The sequence below is a fragment of the Budorcas taxicolor genome, chromosome 11 (assembly GCF_023091745.1).
Source record: "Budorcas taxicolor isolate Tak-1 chromosome 11, Takin1.1, whole genome shotgun sequence".
In the NCBI taxonomy this organism is placed as follows: domain Eukaryota; kingdom Metazoa; phylum Chordata; class Mammalia; order Artiodactyla; family Bovidae; genus Budorcas; species Budorcas taxicolor.
Genome location: NC_068920.1, coordinates 67,380,918 through 67,402,613, shown reverse-complemented (window position 1 = coordinate 67,402,613; position 21,696 = coordinate 67,380,918).

Sequence of the window (21,696 nt, the reverse complement as noted above, 5' to 3'; positions counted from 1 at the left end):
TTTTCTGACCCCAACTCCTGGCACAGGGATGATTTGGAGCAGCAGCTGCGATGTGAGGCAACCTGTGACCTGCCACTATGTCTGGACACGCCTCCAGGATGTGAGCAATGACACAAAACTGAGGCCCCGCAAATTCATTAGCCTTCCTCGGTTTATCCCCCTCGCTGTTTGTGAGGCCAAAAGAGGGTTTAACACATGCTCTTGCCCTGTATGTTTTAATCCTTCATCAAGAAAGAAGACCTTTTAGAACATGAAGATGTCATCTGCTGTTATGAAGAAGGCGTGCACGTGTGCTAAGTTGCTTCAGTCCTGTCCAGCTCTTTGTGACCCCACAGATCACCATAGCCCGCCAGGCTCCTCTGTCCATGAGATTCTCCAGGCAAGAATACTGGAGTGGGTTGCCATGCCCCCCTCTAGGGGATCTTCTGGACACAGGGATTGAACCTGTGTCTCCTGCATTGGCAGGCGGGTTCTTTACTACTGAGCTACCTGGGAAGCCTTTACACCACATTAGGGTCTACAGTAAACATCTGACCCTGACGAAGGCAGCTCTGATTTATCATATCTAAAGATGTAAGCTATAGTTGCTGGGGGAAGGATGGGGGGAAGGGATAGTTAGGGAGTTTACACACTGCTATATTTAGAATGGATAACCAACAAGGACCTGTGCTCTACTCAATGTTATGCGGCAGCCTGGAGGGGAGGGGAGTTTGGGGGACAATGGATACATGTGTATGTATGGCTGAGTCTCTTTTCTGTCCACCTGAAACTATCACAACACTGTTAAGCGGCTATACTCCAATACAAAATAAAAGTTTAAAAGAAATAAAGATGTTAAATTCTACTCTAAATTATTAATGATATCTCCCAACATTGCAAAAGTTGACAGATTACTGCAGGTGGAGTAAGTTTGGGCCAACAGTTAGGGACAACGTGTGTGTGTTCATGGGGAAGAATACACATTGTACAAGGGGATGATTCAGAAAGAAAATATTTGTGTTGAATACCTCGCGGCAGGCATTTGTAAGGAAAGTCATCTCCTGGAGGAAGTGGGATCTCTTGCCATTTTCCTTGAAGTTATAGGGCGTAAGGAAAAGGCAGCAGGCATATAAATTGGTGGAGACCAAGACCTATGGTCACAGAAGTGAAGCTGATTAGCACAGGTCAGCAACAACCAAGGAAACACCCATCAGGCTCGGTTTGTCCACCCAAACCGTCCTGTTGGGTGGACTCACTTAGGAAAAGTTTAATTGCTCTTTGCTTTTATGGAGATTAAATTACTCAGTTAATTAAAGATTTTTCTTTCACCATGTAGGAAAATTACCCCGGGAAAAAGTTTTCATTTACATATCAAAATATTTCTTAACCTGTGAATTTCAGAAGCTAGTAAAGGACAGTTTGGTTTTGAATTATCACTCTTTCTGGGGGGGGCCTTGCCCCTTGGCTTCCAGGATCTTAATTCCTTGACCAGGGATGGAAACTGTGTCCTCGTGCAGTGGAAGCACAGAGTTCTTACCTCTGGACCACCATGGGATTCTCTAGAAGTATCACCTTTAAACTGAGCTTCAAAGAGTCATGACAGTTCATTTCAGAATGCATTCATTCCTTATATATTGACTTTAGTTGAACATTTACTATATGAACACTTACTATATATTGGATATGATTCTAAGAACTGACTGTTAGAGGGAAGGTCTTGTTTAAGACAGTAAAACATTTTCTTTTTCTTTTTTTTCCACTTAGCCACTGTTGCAAAAGTAACCAACTTGAGGAAGAGATGCAAAGACTGAAAACTATGAAAACTTTTTACAAATTTCCCTTCACATCACCAAGAACGACTCCCTAGAGAGGATAAGAGTGGGGAATTTCACCCAACCCAGCAGACGTAAAACTGCACTTTTTAATAATAAAAGTAATGAGAATTAGAAAGATCTATTCCAATCCCAAAGAAAGGCAAAGCCAAAGAATGCTCAAACTACCGCACAATTGCACTCATCTCACACACTAGTAAAGTAAGGCTCAAAATTCTTGAAGCCAGGCTTCAGCAATACGTGAACTGTGAACTTCCAGATGTTCAAGCTGGTTTTAGAAAAGGCAGAGGAACCAGAGATCAAATTGCCAACAGTTGTTGGATCGTGGAAAATGCAAGAGAGTTCCAGAAAAACATCTATTTCTGCTTTATTGACTATGCCAAAGCCTTTGACTGTGTGGATCACAAGAAACTGTGGAAAATTCTGAAAGAGATGGGAAGACCAGATCACCTGACCTGCCTCTTGAGAAACCTATATGCAGGTCAGGAAACAATAGTTAGAACTGGACATGGAACAACAGACTGGTTCCAAAGAGGAAAAGGAGTACGTCAAGGCTGTATATTGTCACCCTGCTTATTTAACTTCTATGCCGAGTACATCATGAGAAACGCTGGACTGGAAGAAGTACAAGCTGGAATCAAGATTGCTGGGAGAAATATCAATAACCTCAGATATGCAGATGACACCACCCTTATGGCAGAAAGTGAAGAGGAAATAAAAAGTCTGTTGATGAAAGTGAAAGAAGAGAGTGAAAAAGTTGGCTTAAAGCTCAACATTCAGAAAACAAAGATCATGGCATCCGGTCCCATCACTTCATGGCAAATAGATGGGGAAACAGTGGAAACAGTGTCAGACTTTATTTGGGGGGGGCTCCAAAATCACTGCAGATGGTGATTATAGCCATGAAATTAAAAGACGCTTACTCCTTGGAAGGGAAGTTATGACTAACCTAGATAGTATATTCTAAAGCAGAGACATTACTTTGCCAACAAAGGTCTGTCTAGTCAAGGCTATGGTTTTTCCTGTGGTCATGTATGGATGTGAGAGTTGGACTGTGAAGAAAGCTGAGCACCGAAGAATTGATGCTTTTGAACTGTGGTGTTGGAGAAGACTCTTGAGAGCCCCTTGGACTGCAAGGAGATCCAACCAGTCCATTCTAAGGGAAATCAGTCCTGGGTGTTCTTTGGAAGGACTGATGCTAAAGCTGAAACTCCAATACTTTGGCCACCTCATGCGAAGAGTTGACTCATTGGAAAAGACCCTGATGCTGGGAGGGATTGGGGACAGGAGGAAAAGGGGACAACAGAGGACGAATTGGCTGGATGGCATCACGGACTCAATGGACGTGAGTCTGAGTGAACTCCAGGAGTTGGTGCTGGACAGGGAGGCCTGGCGTGCTGCAATTCATGGGGTCACAAAGAGTCGGAGACGACTGAGCGACTGAACTGAACTGAACTGATGCTGATTCAAGTTATTAAGAAAAGACAGAAATGTATCAGTTTTGTTTTTGAGTGATCGTACTCAGTGTTGTTATTTTTTATCACTGAAGGTGTCGGTATTTTTACACAGTTCAGAAAGGGTTGTGGAAATAATGAAGGCTTTTTAAAAACAAACTTGAAATTTTGATTTACATTCAGAGTCCAAAACAAAGTACCGGTAGGAGCTGGCCCTCTAATAAGATTTTTTTTTTTTTCCTCTCTTGATGAAAGTGAAAGAGGAGAGTGAAAAAATAGGCTTGAAACTCAACTTTCAAAAAACTAAGATCATGGCATGCAGTCCAATCACTTCATGGCAAATAGATGGGGAAACAATGGAAACAGTGACAGACTTTATTTTGGGGGCTCCAAAATCATGCAGCCATGAAATTCAAAGAGCCTTGCTTCTTTGAAGAAAAGCTATGACCAACCTAGATAGCATATTCAAAAGCAGAGACATTACTTTGCCAACAATGGTCTATCTAGTCAAAGCTATGGTTTTTCCAGTAGTCACGTATAGATGTGAGAGTTGGACTATAAAGACAGCTGAGTGCAGAAGAATTGGTGCTTTTGAACTGTGGCATTGGAGAAGACTCTTGAGAGTCCCTTGGACTGCAAGGAGATCAAACTAGGCAATCCTAAAGGAAATCAGTCCTGAATATTCACTGGAAGGATTGATGCTGAAGCAGAAACTCCAATACTTAGGCCACCTGATGTGAAGAACTGACTCACTGGAAAAGACCCTGATGCTGGGAAAGATTGAAGGTGGGAGGAGAAGGGGATGACAGAGGATGAGATGGTTGGATGGCATCATCAACTCAATGGACATGAGTCTGAGCAAGCTCCGGGAGTTGGTGATAGACAGGGAGGCCTGGAGTGCTGCACAAAGAGTCAGACATGACTGAGCAACTGAACGGATGATGATGACTCAGTGACAAAGGAAATCAACCCGGAGTGTTCACTGGAAGGACTGATGCTGAAGCTGAAGCTCCAATACTTTGGCCACCTGATGTGAAGAGCAGACTCATGGGAAAAGACCCTGATGCTGGGAAAGATTGAGGGCAGGAGGAGAAGGGGGAGACAGAGGATAAGACAGCAGGATGGCATCACCAACTCAGTTAACGTGCATGGGCAAACTCCGGGAGACAGTGCAGGACAGGGAAGCCTGTGTGCTGCCATCCATGGGGTGGGACGTAGTCAGGTATGATTGAGTGACTGAACAGCAACAACAAATATTCAGTCCATGACAAGGGAATTTTACTAAAATATAAGGCTCAAGTGAGATCATACAACAACTGTCCTAACTATGTTAGACATCATCAGAAAACAGAGACGGAGGAGTGGGATGGGACCATGGTGAAGAGGCTTAACTGCAACCTGTGACTGAAGGATCTCAGCTGCTTCCTTGGACATTTGTGCTGAACATCAGACAAGGAGGAGCGCACATCCACAGGCTCCTGGTGCCTCCAGCCCCACATCCCCTATAGGGTGAATGCTCAGGGGAGACCTTCCCATCCTTCTTGCAACAGGATGAACAATGGTGCTATTTGTTCACTTTGTTTTCTTCTGAAGACTTCCTCTTTCCCAGGCTTCATTTAAACAAAACCACATGGAATTTTGACTCTTTTTAAGAAGGAAAGCCCAAGTGAACTACCCATGCTCTGAGAAGGGGTCTGCCTGCTCTGGTCCTTTGCCTGCTATAGCAATGAGCAGACACATAGCAACGCTCACACATTTTTGTAGAATGAGCTTAAGAATAAAGAGATAGGGGAGCAGAATCTGGGGGAGAATGGATATATGTACGGCTGAGTCCCTCAGCTGTTCACCTGAAACTACCATAGTGTTGTTAATCAGCTGTGTCCATGAGATTCTCCAGGCAAGAATATTGGAGTGGGTTGCCATTTCCTCCTCCAGGGGATCTTCCTGACCCAGGGATCAATCCCAAGTCTCCCAAAGTGCAGGCAGATTCTTTACTATCTGAGCCGCTGGGAAGCCTGTAATCAGCTATATCCCAACACAAAATTAAAAAAAAAAAAATTTAAGAAAATAACAAAGAAAAAAGAGATAACTTTACTGTGTACACAAACACTTCAAACAATGCCATGCACACTTATACCCAGCAAAACATCTCCCAGCTGAATTTTTTCAGGTAGGATAACGCTTGATACTGTTTTGTTTTGTGTTTTGCTTGTCTGTTTGCTCATTTTTAGCTTTGTTTTTCCTCTTAGTGACTGCTCTAGCATTTAAAATATGCATCTTTAACTTAGAGTTTATTTGCCTTAAAATAATACTATATCATGACACACTATGATACTATATCATCTATGATAATATAATACTATATGATCATACACAGACACTCCTCTTGATTTTTAGTATTAAAACTACATTAACTTATCTGAGTCTACCAATATGGCTTTTCAGCAAATGTTTTCATAGAAGATTATTTTAGGGGTTTCCCAGGTGGCTCAGTGGTAAAGAACCTGCCTGCCAATGTGGGAGTCTCGGGCTTGATCTCTGGGTCAGGAAGATCCCCTGGAGAAGAGAATGGCAACCCACCCCAGTGTTCTTGCCTGGAGAATTCTATACACAGAGAAGCCTGGCGGGCTACAGTCCATGGGGTCGTAAAGAGTCAAACACGCCTGAGCGACTAACACTTTCACTTTTCTTTTATTGTTTTTTAGGATATAAGCTAGGGATTCTGTGTTCATGTGAAGGTCACATTTAAGGTGATGGAAAATGACCATCCAAGTGAGTGTTGCCAGGCAGATACCTGTTTTTCTGCCTAGGATCCCAGACACTGAGCATGACATGACTGCATTTCCCAGCAGGAAGGCTTCTTCCCACAAATTCCAAAGCTTCCAGAGAACATTCTCATTCTTAGCCAGGCTCAATTCCTACCTAAACACTGAGAGAACAGTTTGCAAGGGTCCGTTTGAGCAAAATCCTAAGGGAATTATTGAAGACTATCTGAATCCCAACATTTGAATCCTGCTGAAAGATGAGTGATCAAACCATTGGAGCAGGCTCATGCACAGCTGACTCTAGTAAATAAAAGAAAATAAATTCATGAGAGAATCTAAAATCTTTTGACCTAAAGAAGGCTTAATAGCCTGAGAAGCTCTTATGATGAGTGCTATTTGTTGTTTAGTGAAGTCGCTCAGTCGTGTCCAACTCTTTGCGACCCCATGGACCATAGCCCACCAGGCTCCTCCCTCCATGGGATTCTCCAGGCAAGAGTACTGGAGTGGGTTGCCATTTCCTTCTCCAGGGGATCTTCCTGACCCAGGGATCGAACCCTGGTCTCCTGCATTCCAGGCAGACACTTTAACCTCTGAGCCACCAGGGAAGTCCCGTTTAGTAGCTCAGTCATGTCCAATTCTTCTGCATGAAAAGTCCTTATTACAGGAGACGACCAGTTATTTGATTCTTACATGAAATTCCTGATGTATAGTGTTAAAACAACACTGAAACCCCGTACTGAGAACTCAAAATTCACAGAATGATTATTTTTGACCCCAATCCCCTCATCTGAAAGGATTAAATAAGACTGAAAGTGAAGTAGCTCAGTCGTGTCCCACTCTTTACGACCCCATGGACTGTAGCCTACCAGGCTCCTCCCTCCATGAGATTTTCCAGGCAAGAACACTGGAGTGGGGTGCCATTTCCTTCTCCAGATCTTCCCGACCCAGGGATTGAACCCAGATCTCCTGCCTTGTAGGTAGACGCTTTACCATCTGAGCCACCAGGGAAAATAAATAAGACTGAAACCAATCTTATTTCAAGCACCTGATTTACTAATGATTTGTACCTATACGCAAATCAAATTAATTGCACTGTTTCTGGAAATGTTGCCAGTCAAGAGGGAAATCTCCCATTCATCAAACCCATTTAAATCCATTTGGAACCCTTTGTGAGGGGCATTAAAAAGATTTAGCTGTTTAAGGAGAGAGCGAGGCCATTTGGACACAATTATTTATAAGTATTACACATGCTTCTGGTTTCCCCTCCATTTACTAGCATGAAGCCCAGGACCTCTCAGGTACACTGAGTCTATGGTAGGTATGACACTGGGCTCAATTGTTTCTTTCAGCAAAGATTCTGGCTTCAAAAGAGCCCAGACCACTTACTCTTTCAAGAGACATACATGATTCAGTTCAGTTCAGTTCAGCAGCTCAGTCATGTCCGACTCTTTGTGACCTCATGAACTGCAGCATGCCAGGCCTCCCTGTCCATCACCAACTCCCGGAGTCCACCCAAACCCATGTCCATCCAGTCGGTGATGCCATCCAACCATCTCATCCTCTGTCATCCCCTTCTTCTCCTGCCCTCAATCTTCCCCAGCATCAGGGTTTTTTCAAATGAATCAGCTCTCCACATCAGGCGGCCAAAGTATTGGAGTTTCAGCCTCAACATCAGTCCTTCCAAAGAACACCCAGGACTGATCTCCTTTAGGATGGACTGGTTGGATCTCCTTGCAGTCCAAGGGGCTCTCAAGAGTCTTCTCCAACACCACAGTTCAAAAGCATCAATTCTTCAGCACTCAGCTGTCTTTATAGTCCAACTCTCACATCCATACACGACTCCTGGAAAAACCATAGCCTTGACTAGACAGACCTTTGTTGGCAAAGTAATGTCTCTGCTTTTTAATATACTGTCTCGGTTGGTCAAAACTTTCCTTCCAAGAAGTAATTGTCTTTTAATTTCATGGAGGCGATCACCATCTGCAGTGATTTTGGAGCCCAGAAAAATAAAGTCAGCTACTGTTTCCCCATTTATTTGCCATGAAGTGATGGGACCGGATGCTATGATCTTAGTTTTCTGAATGTTGAGCTTTAAGCCAACTTTTTCACTCTCCTCTTTCACTTTCATCAAGAGGCTCTTTAATTCTTCTTCACTTTCTGCCATAAGGGTGGTGTCATCTGTATCTGAGGTTATTGATATTCTCCCGGCAATCTTGGTTCCAGCTTGTGCTTCTTCCAGCTCAGCGTTTCTCATGATGTACTCTGCATAGAAGTTAAATAAGCAGGGTGACAATATACAGCCTCGATGTACTCCTTTCCCGATTTGGAACCAGTCTGTTGTTCCATGTCCAGTTCTAACTGTTGCTTCCTGACCAGCATACAGGAAAAGAATCAAGAAATAAGATGTTAGCTGAAATTTATGATTTCATGAGTTTGAGTAAGCTCTGGGAGTTGGTGATGGACAGGGACGCCTGGTGTGCTGCAGTCCATGGGATCACAAAGAGTCAGACACGACTGAGCAACTGAACAGAACAGGTACAATGTTAAGGGCCACAATAATTTATTTTAAAATGCTGGCTGCCACATTTTCTTTCATTTGTCTGTGATCACTTAACAAATAAAAAGCATTTCTGAGCCACTAAAGGGCTTTCCTGGTGGCTCAGATGGTAAAGAATTCACTTGCAATTAGAGAGAACTGCATTCGATTCCTGGGTTGGGAAGATGGAGAAAGAGGGCAAAAATGACATCTGAGAACTCAGGGGAGTGATGCTCAGTGAAGTACTTTGTAGACTAGAAATTAATTATTCTGATGAAACTAGGTTTTAGCCTTGCTCACCTGGCCTCTGTTTTATAGCCCCTTAGAGACTCTTTGGGGGTAAATGCAACCCCTTCCCCCCATTTTAGTGGCATTAATAGATGTACATGGATAAGGCTGGGAGGAGGCGAAGTGGATAGAGAGGAGGCCAGAGGCGCCTTCATGCAGAGCATGCCTGCCATTCCTGGTGATAGAAACCACTCGCTTATAGCTGCAGTCTCCCAGTGGACAAGTACAGCATCCCAGTTTCTCATTAGAGAACTGCATCCCCCTTTTTCCACATTAAACACGGGGTACACTTTGTGAAGTAAACACCCAAGGTCTTGAACTAGTGATTGGGCTCCAGCCTCAACTCTGTTTACTGTCCAGTACAACCGCCCCTGCTACTTGGTGATGGGGAACAGACGTGTGCCGGCGAGGACAGCGAGCCTGGACACGCTGATCACAGCTCTTTCGGGAGGGCAGGCTCAAGATTCCGGGCAGAATTAGCTCTGCCAATTGCCTTATGCCATCTGTTCCTAGAGACCCACACACTACAGTCATTAACAGAAAGATTTCCTGTGACATTACAAAAAAGGAACCCAGCGACTTTTTTTTTTTAAGATGTGTTTCGAAATGGACATCAATCTGAACAAATTGTGCAAACATGCCTGATGCCAGTTCCAGAGCTGACCCTTTGATGTTTTGTACTTTTGTAAACCTATCCTCCTAGTTTCAAGAATATTTTGTTTTTTTAATTTATTTATTTTTAATTGGAGGATAATTGCTTTACATTATTGTGTTGGTTTCTGCCATACATCAGCATGAATCAGCCATAGGTATATACATGTCCCCTCCCTCTTGAACCTCCCTCCCATTCTCCCATCTCACTCTTCTAGGTTGCTATTTAAATTTACTTTTAAACATGCCTTTACCTGCTGTATAGCACATGGAACTCTGCTCAGTGTTATGTGCCAGCCTGGATGGGAGAGGGGTTAGGGGGAAATGGATACATATATATGTATGGCTGAGGCCTTGCACTGTTCACCTGCGACTATCACAATATTGTTAACTGGCTAATACATCAATACAAAATATTTTTGGTGTTAAAAAAATTAAAATTAAAAATGTCTTTATACTTACCATGACATGGTCCCTACAGACGGGGAGTTTTCACAAAGCTATAATGTTAGGTTGACCTCCCATGCCTAACAGACCCTTTTTTCTCTCCATCATCCTAATTTTTAAAGTGTAAAAAGTCCCGGTTGATCCCCTAGACTGTGTTCTGATCCAGCTTCATCTCTGCTCACTGTTCTGGTGACCAGGTTGTTGTTTAGTCGCTCTGTTGTGTCCGACTCTGGGCAACCCCATGGACTGTAGCCCACCAGACTCCTCTGTCCATTTGATTTCCCAGGCAAGCATACTGGGGTGGGTTGCCATTTCCTACAGGGGATCTTCTCGACCCAGGGATCAAACCTGAATCTCCTGCATTAGCAAGTGGATTCTATACCACCGATACCACAATTAGCTCCACAGTGCTTCAGCCTGTCACTAACATTTCCTGGTACCCAAGGTGCCTTATCTTCTTGAATCTGTCGATCCCTGAAAACAGGTAGTGTGTTCCCCTCTCTGGATGGGGTCAAATGTCATCCTGTGGCCGAGTCAGCCAAGGGGGTAGCACGCTGCTCTCATTTCCAACATCTTCTCTACTATGAACAGCCCACAGCATGCCCTGTGACGCATTTGTTCTCAATCCCACTTTAGGATCTAATGCTTTAATTCTATTTCCAAGTCTCCTGTGGCCTGGCCGGAGGTCAACAGCCTCCCAGGCCCTCATTCTGCCTCCACAGAAGCTTAACTGTTCACTGTTACTTTCTGCAATGAAGATAAATAAATGAGACAGAATCTCATCTTGGGCTTCCCTGGTGGCTCAGACGGTAAAGAGTCCCCCTGCCAATGCAGGAGACGCAGGTTTGATTCCTGGGTGGGGAAAATCCCCTGGAGGAGGAAATGGCAAGCCACTCCAGTATTCTTGCCTGGAGAAACTCAAGGACAGAGAAGCCTGGCAGACTACAGACCATGGGGTTGCAAAGAGTCAGACACAACTGAGTGCCTAACACACACACACACACACACACACACACACACACACACAATCTCATCGTACTTCTCGCTTTACAAATGAGGATGCCAAAGCCGTGCTCATGGAGTTAGTCGTACAACATCACAGAGCTGGTCAGTGGCAGAGCCGACCCTGAGACGTCTCACCAAGGGCGGTGCTTTCCCCATGTCAAGGCTGGGTCTTGCTCAGTGATCAGCTTCTCATGCCTGTGTGATGGCCTGAGTGTTTAAGACAAAGACTGTCAGGTTTCCAGAACAGGCAAAGACTTCAGCTTGTGCTCCAGCTGAGGGAGGGAGGAGGGGGGCAGTCACAGACAGCTGCCCAGGCAGGCCCTCTCGACTGCGCCCCCTCCTGGCTGCCAGCCACTCCCACGGGGACTACTGCCCCTTGAGCAGAAAGGAAATTCACCACCAGCCCCGCTGTCATGGGCCCTTTTCCCACAACACTGTCCTGGACTGTCTGTCTTCCACCCTCCAGCTTAACCTCCAAAACCTGCCTTCACCTCCCCGGACAAAGCGAACAACAGTTGAAACAAATATCTTATGGGGAGGGGCTTCCCAGGTGGTGCTAGTGCTGAAGAACCCGCCTGCCAATGCAGGAGATAAAAGAGATGTGGGTTCCATCCCCGAGTCAGAAAGAGCCCATGGAGAAGGGAATGGCAACCCACTTAGTACTGCTGCCTGGGAAATCTCATGAACAGAGGAGCTTGGTGGGCTAAAGTCCATGGGGTTGCAGAGTCGGACACGACTGAAGCGACTTAGCATGAGCACGAAGACACATCTTATGGGGAGTTTGGAAGTGCTGGAAGGCCAAGCCACCCCAGGATGCCTGGAAAAGAGCAGTGTCTGGGGGACGTGCTAAACCCCAAAGCAGCCAAGGTCTCTAGGGCAGCCAAGGTTGCTAGTGGTGGCGGCAGTTGCAGCTCTGGGGGGTGTCTGAGCAAAGCACTGGGGTGGTCACACTTCTGCTCACCCACATGTCGTCACCCCGCTGGAGCCTGGCCACACACAGGACTACCCTCCGGGCCACAGACAAGGACCTCCCATCACTGCGAGCGGTCCAGCAGGGGTGTGAGGGAAGGACTCCTGCCCCCATGCCTGCTGGGGATTCCCTGTAGGTCTTTTACAGTCATAGCTTTGACTGTTGCTGTTGACACTGAAGCCTCCGTGTTAGCAGCCAACCCCGGACCACACACTGCGCCCACTTCACCTGTGTGCTTTCTCCCACCAGCCATAGGGCTGTGGTTTTCCTGCCCTTCTAGTTTGGTTTCCATTTTAGCTATTCTTTCTTCTTCAGACATCAACAACTGTCTTCCTTTGTAAGGATGGAATGAGCACTTTGTAGGCAAAAAACCCCAGCAGGATATATTACATTATAATTTATTTTTTTTAATTTTAAGGGGAAGGGGGAAATAAAATAATGCACACATTGCAAGGAAAAGTGAAACCTCTGAAAAGTAAGTAGATTTGCTTTTAAAATTCAAATGAAAAAACCACCAAGTTCCCCTGCCAACAGTGTGCGTGTGTGCTAAGTCGCTTCAGTCGTGTCCGACTCTTTGTGACCCCATGGACTGCAGCCCACCAGGCTGCTCTGTCCGAGGGATTCTGCAGGCAAGAATACTGGAGTGGGCTGCCATGCCCTCCTCCAGCGGATCTTCCTGATTCAGGAATCAAACCCACATCTCTTGAGTCTCCTCCCCTGGCAGGAGGGTTTTTTACCACTAGTGCCACCTAGGAAACCCACCCATGCCAACCACCACCAACAACAAATCAAAAACTTTGCACCTTCACACCACAACTGGTAAAAGCCTGGACATCTCGGTGCAGAAAACGCCATATCTATATCCACTTAAGACACAGTCACCTGACTCATAAATACAAATACATGTTGATATTTTCATAACCACGGAAACTTATATGTGAGAAAGAAAATCACACATGCAAACACATTGGCTGCTTCTGAAAACTTGGCCCTGAAAGTCGACTATATTTTGCCATCGGCAGATGTTGTTGTTGTTTTTTTATCATTTGGAGATGTCGGTATTTTTACACACTTCAGAAAGGATCGTGGAAATCACGAAGGCTTTTTTAAAACAAACTTGAAGTCATCATTTACATTCAGGGTCCTAAACAAGGTATCGGTAGGAGCCGGCCCTCTAATGAGATTTTTTTTTCTCCCTTCCCTAAACAAATGTGGAATGATATGCGATGCACTTTCCAAGCCAGGTCACCTTTAAGAGCCCGGGGATGGCTGTAGTCACTGAATTACCCGCCAGCCCTCCGCAGAGATGTCTGCCCTGCAAAACCCGTGACAAAGGACCGAAATGACAGCACTCTGACTCACTCCTACATTGTGTTTGTTTAGGAGGTCCTAGAAATTGTATTTCACCAACCACATTCGCTATCAACACACAATTATCTGGCTTAATCATGTGGAACAGTGGCAAATTCACCTGGGGCTTAAGAACTAATGACATTCTCGTCTGAGCTGCTTTAGTGAAATGGCCCAGCACCTGAAGCAGGAACAGCAAGATTGCTCAAGAAAATTTGGTTTTCTGTTTTCATTTCACAGCATAGGGCCTCTGCTCAAATCAACAAACACTCCTGATTAAATAGCCGCGCTGGCCGGCTTCTCCTCGCTCTGGCGCATGGCTCGGAATGTTACATCGAGCGCCCCAGCCTCGACAGGCCAAGGATTGTCTGGGACTTTGTGGGTGATGCATTGTCTTTCTGATGGGGAAATGAGTAAATAAATTGGTGGTGCCTAATTTGGGTTTGATGACAGTTATTAGTGTTGGGCAACCCCTGTGTGGCTGAGAGCTCCGCCAGCCCGGCAGCCCCAAAGTCACACCAGTACGCTGCTCAGGTGTGTATTTTCATTTCCTCCCACCATTTGGGGCAAGGGCATTAAGATTCTGCTTACTCCTGAAAAACCCAGCCCCTACCCTTGGCCCTACTAGCCCCCTGTGTGCAAGGAGCTTTGTGGAGTCACTGCTGACTCTGCTATGAAAATCCCAAGGAGGGGAGGAGGCCAATTTTCGAAAGCCGGCAGGGGCGAGGGATGGAGTGCTCAGACTTCCAAATGTTTCAAAACAAGGAGGGAGGCAGGCATGACATTCCTCCTGGAGGGCCACGGGAGGAATGGCCTTCATTTCTCAGAGAGATGAGAATTCAAAGGCAGCCCGGGAGACCCCCGAATGTCTGCTTCCCTTCTTGGTGGATGTTCCACACCCAATGTTCATTTATTTTTTTAAACGCCAGCTAGGAACACCTGAACTTGATTTTATTTTTTAAATATTTACTTTATGTATTTGTCTGCTCCGGCCTTCATTGTAGCATGTAGGATTTAGCTCCCTAACCAGGGATCGAACCCTGGTCCCTCTGCATTGTGAGTATAGAGAGTTAGTCACTGGACTGCCAGGAAAGTCTCCCCAACGTCCTTTCCTTTTTGTTTCATCTCTCTCATGAGCATGGGCCGTGGGGCTAATGGCGATGAGCACAGCACTGTATCTTCAGCTGTGGTTTTTGCTCTCACTGCCAGCCCTGGGGCTGGGCTGCCCATATCAGAGCCCCAAAGCCTGCTATGTAGAGAAATTCCAAAGTCCTTAGGTTTGCCAGCTCCAAGCATAGCTCACATGCCTGCCTCTGGCCCCCCACGTCCCCTACTCCCGCTTCTCCTCTCACGACTTCAAACTACCACTAACACCATGACAATCCCTACCCCCAGCGAACAAGAAGCAATGCATAAACAGAAAAATTGTACACAGAGCAGAAGCAAAAATAACAGTGATAAACCCTGAGCAGGAAAGGATAAAAGAGAGAGAGAGAAAGCAGGAAAGGTTAGAGATTGGCACAAGCATGGAGACTTGTTGTCACACTGACTTTGAATACTTTTTTTAAAAACACAGGTGGCACTTCATAGGAGAGTCTTTTGATACTTAACACACGAAAGAGCTTTTTGATGGACCTCCCAAAGTAACCTGCCTCATGATAAAATGGCTAATGGCACAAACAGCAGCCCCCCAGGGCTCCTCAGTGGGTGCATTCACCACACTCTCACTCTTACGTGTGGCTTGTCGGTGGGCCCGCCCTCCGGTGTGACCACTTTGATCACTGTGAGACAAAGTGTAGTCAACCTTCATTGCACAATTCAAATAAAGTTACTGCACACTCACCACCAATAGCACGCAGCTGCTGAGCATCAGCCAGAAGCTACAGTTTCTGACTTTGTCAGAAAGAGACCATGATACAGCTCAAGAGGACATGAGTTACAGGAAATTTCTCACAAAAAAGAAGGCACTTATTCAAAATCAACTAACTCTGAGAAGGAAGGTTACAACCGGCATTGTACGTGCACGCTGTCATTCAGTCGTATCCGATTCTTTGTGACCCCGTGGACGGTAGCCTGCCAAGCTCCTCAGTCCACAGCATTCTCCAGACAAGAATGCTGGATTGGGTAGCCATGCCCTCCAGGACATATTCCCGACCCAGGGATAGAACCCACATCTCCTGCATTGCAGGTGGATTCTTTACCACCGAGCCACCAGGGAAGCCCAACAACTGGCCTTAGTACCTTTCCGTTGCTCCTGTGAAACCTCAGAAGTGGAAATGACTTAGACAAATCTAAAACCACTGTCTTCCAAAACCGCACACATCCGGAGGTCTGCTGCTGGTAGACAGCTCAGTGATTTGCTGCTTTTGCATCCACTGCGGCTTCAGTCTCCCCCAGGGCCTGTCCCTCCCCCACCCTTCTACCAGCCATCCACAATGCTGACCTGGCCATCATCCACAACATGTAAAGGACCTGAAGTTTAACAAGCCACAGTTCTTCCACGAAGGGGACCACAATGTGGCTGCTGTTAGTGCTACAGAAAAATAAAACTAATGAGTTTTCAGCGTCCACTGTAATTATAGAAACATGCAAGGGCTTTGTTGGGCTTCCCTTGTGGCTCATATGTTAAGAATCTGCTTGCAGTACAGGAGACCTAGATTTGATCCCTTGGTTGGGAAGATTCCCCCAAAGGAAGAAATGGCAACCCATAACAATATTCTTGCCTGGAGAATCCTATGGACAGAGGAGCCTGGTGGGCTACAGTCCATGAGATCACAGAGTCAGACACAACTCAGGGACTAATCCTTTACTTCTTTTCATGCAAGGGCTTAAGGAACATACATGGAGATAACCATTCTATTAACAGAGGAAAGTGCAGCAACTTTTCACACACACACACACACACACACACAAAACATGATACTTGCACCATGACTCTGCTCTTGTGAACAGGAAGGCTACTGGGGGAGACATAGATACAAACAGTTCCAACAACTTGAAGAAAAACAGGGACAGCAGTTCAGAGCAGCGCCAGACATCGCTGAGGAGGCAACGTGTAAGCTTAGACCTAAAGGACGAACAGAGAGAGAGCCATGTGCATGGGGCTGGGGGGACAGGCCAAGGGGGAATAGACAGAGGAAGACCCCCTGCGAAGAGCCAGCACAGTGATGGCTAGACCAATTATATGCTGACTATTGGCCAAGAGTCTAGACCTGTGACTAAAGCACGTGAATAACCCAAATGCACTAAAGCACGTGAATAACCCACTCTGTGGGATTCTGGCTTCACTCTTCTGTCACTATTACATACTGCCTGTGACCACGTGTGAATCGCTTCTCTTTCACGCACCCATTTCGAGACACATGAGCAAAACAGGAAAACGCTCAACCTGACTATAAATTAATAACAGAAAATCAATGATGAAAGTGGTTTATCACCTGAAAGCAATAGGTTTTCTCTTGACGTGACCAAATGATTCCTCTCCCATCCTTCGGTCCTGGGGCAAAAATCATCTTCCCACAGTCTCAGAGCAAGATGTTTTCACCATCTACCACAGCATCTTGGTTTAGAAATCCCATCTGTCCATCCAAATCTACATGAACTACTTGCCTAAAATAAAATTTTTACGTTGTTTCATAACCCACAGATTTTGAAAATTATCCCACAATTTTTAATTCAGTGGGATAAAGTAAAAATACCCAGACTAATTCTTTACTAAAACAAACCTTATTATTCTCTAACCTTAGCAGCATATTTTGAATTGCAAAAAAAAAAAAAAAAATAGCATTCATGAGCTCCATGCTGAGTTCAGTCAGGTAAATGGTGAGGATAATTTATAAAGGCAACCCGTTGACCAGCTGTGCCATCGGGTAAAGTCCTCTCAGATTCCCTATTTTTTTTTTTTTTTGCCTGAGATTCTCCATCAGATGTAATGGTCCCTACTCTTCCAAACTGCTTTGCGGTTGTTGTTGAGTCACTAAGTCCCGTCCGATTATTTGTGGCCACATGGACAGTAGCATGCCAGGCTTCCCTGTCCTTCACTATCTCTAGGAGTTTCCTCAAACTCATGTCCATTGAGTCGGTGATGCCATCCAAACATCTCATCTTCTGTCGTGCCCTTCTCCTCCAGCCCTCAACTTTTCCCAGGATAAGTGTCTTTTCCAATGAATCAGCTCTTTGCCTCAGGTGGTCAAAGTATTGGAGCTTCAGCTTCATCATCAGTCCTTCCAATGAATCTTCAAGGTTGATTTCCTTTAGGATGGACTGGTTTGGTCTCCTTGCAGTCCAAGGGACTCTTCTCCAACACCACAATTCAAAAGCATCGGCTGTCTGGTGCTCAACCTTCTTGCTGCTCCAACTCTCATAGGCATACATGACTACTGGAAAAAACACAGCTTTGACTTTACGGACCTTTGTCAGAAAAGTGATGTCTCTGCTTTTTAATACACTGTGTAGTTTTGTCTTAGTTTTTCTTCCAAGGAGCAAGTGTCTTTTAATTGCGTGGCTATATACAGTGGTTTTGGAGCCCCAAAAAATAAATCCAAATTGCTTAGGCAATGAGGAAATCAAACAAACTGTCACGGCTTAAAAAAAAATGTGCTTTTTAAGAATCACCTAACTTAATGCATGTAAGCTTATTATACTCTCATTACAGATGAGCCTCCTAGGTCATTGGAAGATGGAACCAAAACCTCTATCACTCTAGGTAAGAACAAAGACGAAGGAAACCTTCAGAAGAAAATAAGAGATAACACAGAAAATGATCAGTACCAGGAACAACAAAGCCTTCTTCTTGTGAATTACCTCTAAATGACCCAGTATGTATTCCAGAACCATTCCTGACCCTTTACCAAAAAAAGCCCTTTGCTGCTTGTAGTAAACTGTTAACAATGGACTATTATCATAATATTTCTTCCCAGGAAATTATCTGAGTGCTTTGCTCATTAGAAAGAGCGCCCCAAGTTTTGTTCCCAGAGATTCTTCTTCAATTGATAGGGAGAAAGTCCTGAGGATCTGGATATTTAACACACACCACATGTTATTCTATCAGGCAGTTTTGAGAAACACCACTGCAGCCTGAGTAAGCAACTGAAGGGCCTGAAGCAGGAATGCAGCACCCTCCAATCCATGCTAAAACCAATTTGCAAATGCCTCATCTGGGAGCTTTATACTTTGAGTCAGCGACTGGCTTCTGGAAATCAGCTAGGGCACTGTTAAAAAATCCCAATACCCAGGCCAGAGCACCATAGACTAATTACAGAAGAAGCTCTGGGGGTAGGATCCAGACACAGCGTCTTTAAAGCTCTCCAGGTGATCCCAGTGTGCAGCCAGGTTGGAGCAGATGAAATTCTGAGCAGTATTCTCCCGGCTCCTTACTCAAACAGGATGGCCTGCCTCTCTCTCTCTGGCAGGCTTTGGGTTCTAATAATAAAAAGTCAAGGCTCATTAGGTCAACGCTGAGTGTCACTTGCTTTATTTTTCTCTGCAGAACTCATCACAATCTAATACTGTAATACACTTTAGTAGTTTTTAAAACACATAGAATCTATCTCCCCTTTTAAAGCATATGTTTCATTAGATTGAAGACTTTTTCTGGAACAGCAGTGCCTAGTGCAGCTCCAGTACCTTGGACACCTGATACGAAGGGCCAGCTCATTGGAAAAGGCCCTGATGCTGGAAAAGACTGAAAGCAGAAGGAGAAGGGGGAGACAGAGGATGAGATGGTTAGATAGCGTCACCAGCTCAATGGACATGAATCTGAGAAAGCTCTTGGGAGACAGTGGAGGACAGAGGAGCTTGGTGTGCTGAAGTCCATGGGGTCACAGAATCTGACATGACTTAGCAACTAAACAACCATACACGATTGAAAACTTCTTGTGTTGTTACTGGATACTGCATTTATAATACCACTTGGCAGGGGATGTGGGGGAATATTCTTATGAGCCAGTACAACCTTAACTAAGCAGATAGATTTTGTTGGATGAAAAGAAAAAAACAACTGTGAATTAAGATATTTTTGACAATGGTAATGTAGACAGACATCTTCCAGGCAGCAAGAGAAAGCGATCCAAAACATCAGTACCCTCCTAACAACATCAGCAGATTGGTGTTGAATTCCCTTCTTGAAGGGAAAAATTCTCACAGACAGCCAACCACCATTAAATGTTTGCCTCCCAAAGTCATTTAAATCATAAAAATATCTAAGTAGATCTCAACTCTTTATGTTCATAACCTCGCACCTGTAGAAGGCTCAAATCAAACACAAAACCACAAACCAATAAAAGTACATTTAACAAAATTAATGTGGCACATGATGCAAAAATAAAAATGCCAATTTTGTTTTTAACAGGAAAGAGTTCTACATTTTTTACTTTTAACTTGCCCATTTATCTCTTTTTATTTTGAGCATAATGGAACACCATCTGATCAACTTGGTTGAAATGTTATTTTCTGTTTGAATAAATGTGTAACTTATAGTTAATCTTTAACTTTAATGAACACATATATTTAAGGCACTTCAAAAGACAAGACTAGCGAAAGGTAAAACTCCAGTTTAATCAAGTTCATCAATGTGTGACAACTATGATACTGACATTAAACATAAGTTATCTGTAGAGATAGGATTCCCCCCCCCACACACACACACACACTGTAAATACAGTGCTAAGAGCAGGCTTGAGGGCAATAAAGGACTTGAGCTACCAAATGTTAATAAGTAAAAGGGTTTCCCAGGTGGCTCAGAACTCCCCACCAATGGAGGAGACATAAGGGACACCAGTTTGATTCCTGGGTCGGGAAGATCCCCTGGAGAAGGCATGGAAACCCACTCCAGTATTCTTACCTGGAGAATCCTGTGGACAGAGGAGCCTGACGGGCTATGGTCCACCGGGTTGCAAAGAGCTGGACACGACTGAAGCAACTTAGCAATAGGTAAAATGTTTATATGTATGTGGTCGTGGTTTAGTCACTAAGTCGTGTCTGACTTTGTGACCCCTTGGACTGTAGCCCGCCATGGGATCCTCCAGGGAAGAATACTGGAGTGGGTTGCCATGCCCTTCTCCAGGGGATCTTCCCGACCCAGGAATCAAAGCCATGTCTCCTGCATCTCCTGCATGGGCAGGCAGGTTCTTTACTACTAGTGCCACCTGGGAAGCCCTTTAAGGGATCCATTTAATAGGAAATGTTTAATTTCCAAAAGTGGCCAAACTCTTCAACCCTCCCTCTCACCATGCCCTTTGTCATGTGACTTCAGAGTCCTTATGAAGGAAGAGTGTATTCCTCCAACCCTCCTGTTTGGGTTGGGACAAGACCTGGGTTTGATCCCTAGGTCAGGAAGATCCCCTAGAGAAAGTAACGGCTACCCACTCCAGTATTCTTGCCTGGAGAATTCCAAGGAAAGAGGAGCCTGGAGGGCTACAGTCCATGAGGTCACAAAGAGTCAGACACGACTGAGCAACTAACACTTTCACTTCTTCATCAGGACATCAAGGATGCAAAGACAATAAGATGTGGTCCCTGCTCTTGAAGACCCTTCCATCAACTTGATGTCATATTGGAAAATATAATGAAATACGTGTTTTGCCTTCTCTCTTTAGTAAATTATAGGAATGAACTAATGGTGCTCTTTAGCACCTAGTGTTTAGCTTTTATAAATACTATCTTCTAATTCTCTATGAAAAACCAAATGGTCCAAATGAGAGAAAAGTCAATTTGTTTAGTCCTCAGTTTGTAATGTCACACCTCAAGGTAAGACTCCCTTGAAAATATGAAACTTCTTGACATCGGCAGTATGGAAAAATAAAGTACGTGTCGCTCAGCGGGTGCCCAGGACCTATATTATGTCCTACTGTTGGTTACAGAATTTTCAATATTTCCTTATCCTTTTTCACTCATATGAACTGCAGCTTATAGCAGTGGTAATCATTTCCTGTGTTTGAAAAAGAGATGAAAGCATTCATGGATGAAAGTCAGTTGGATTTAATCTCCTTCTCTCTCATCCAGGGCACTGCACTGATCATTTTCCAGGAAAACAAGACTTAAGCTCATTTTTGTCATGACAAAACTGGTTCCCTAATAATCAGATGGCAATTCCTAGTGTACACAATTCTAATATAATTACCAGGAGGAAATGTGGAGGGAGTTGTAGGTTTGAGATAAAGAAAAGCCTGTGAATTTTGTATTAATGTCTCAGACTCTCTTATTTGTGCAAGTAATCAATCTTTCGGGGAGTAGAATAGTAATTCTTTGTGGGAAAAAAAAAAATGACGAGAGTCAGAGGAAGAAAGGAGATAATCTGAGTTCCATTCGGTACACAGTGGGTCAGCTGTGAGTGACAAAGCTCATCACAAAACTATAGCTCACGGAGTAATCCCAGTAGCAGCGTCTCATTTGCAGCCCAAGCAGTGTTAATGACATGTTT